Below are 342 nucleotides of genomic sequence, written 5' to 3'. Positions count from 1 at the left end.
GCGGCGGCCGGCCCCACCTCGCCCGGGCGGAGACTCACAGCTGGAGCTGGAGGGCAGTCGCCCGTTAGTCCCGCAGGGGCCTGAACGCCCAGGGGTCGCTGTGCGTCCACCAGGAGCGAGTCAGGTGAGCAGGTCGCCATGGCGATGCGGCCCGGGGGAGCGCACGCCAGCCGCGGTCGGCATGGAAACGCTCCCTCCGGGAGCGGTCCGGGAGCGCCGCTGATTGGCCGATTCAACAGACGCGGGTGGGCAGCTCAGCCGCAGCGCTGAGCCGGGTCGCTCCCAGGCTGGAATCCCTCATCACTTGGTACCTCCCTCCCCGCCCTGCCCCGCCCTTCCCCG

General features: G+C 73.1%; 1 protein-coding gene across 2 annotated transcripts in view; it reads left to right on the top strand.

Moving 5' to 3' along the window:
* Positions 1-6: 6 nt before the first annotated feature.
* CCNA1 (cyclin A1) overlaps positions 7-342 on the top strand; it is an 11,831-nt gene continuing 11,495 nt past the window's right edge. For both annotated transcript variants that reach the window (XM_011943020.1, XM_011943019.1), the window contains exon 1: positions 7-124. The gene's annotated coding sequence lies outside the window, so the exon portion shown is untranslated. The remainder of the gene's footprint in view (positions 125-342) is intronic.

The sequence above is a fragment of the Colobus angolensis genome, unplaced genomic scaffold (genome assembly GCF_000951035.1).
Source record: "Colobus angolensis palliatus isolate OR3802 unplaced genomic scaffold, Cang.pa_1.0 Scaffold214, whole genome shotgun sequence".
Classification (NCBI taxonomy): Eukaryota; Metazoa; Chordata; class Mammalia; order Primates; family Cercopithecidae; genus Colobus; species Colobus angolensis.
The sequence above is the reverse complement of the archived record's forward strand: the minus strand, read 5'-3'. Positions and strand labels throughout refer to the sequence as shown.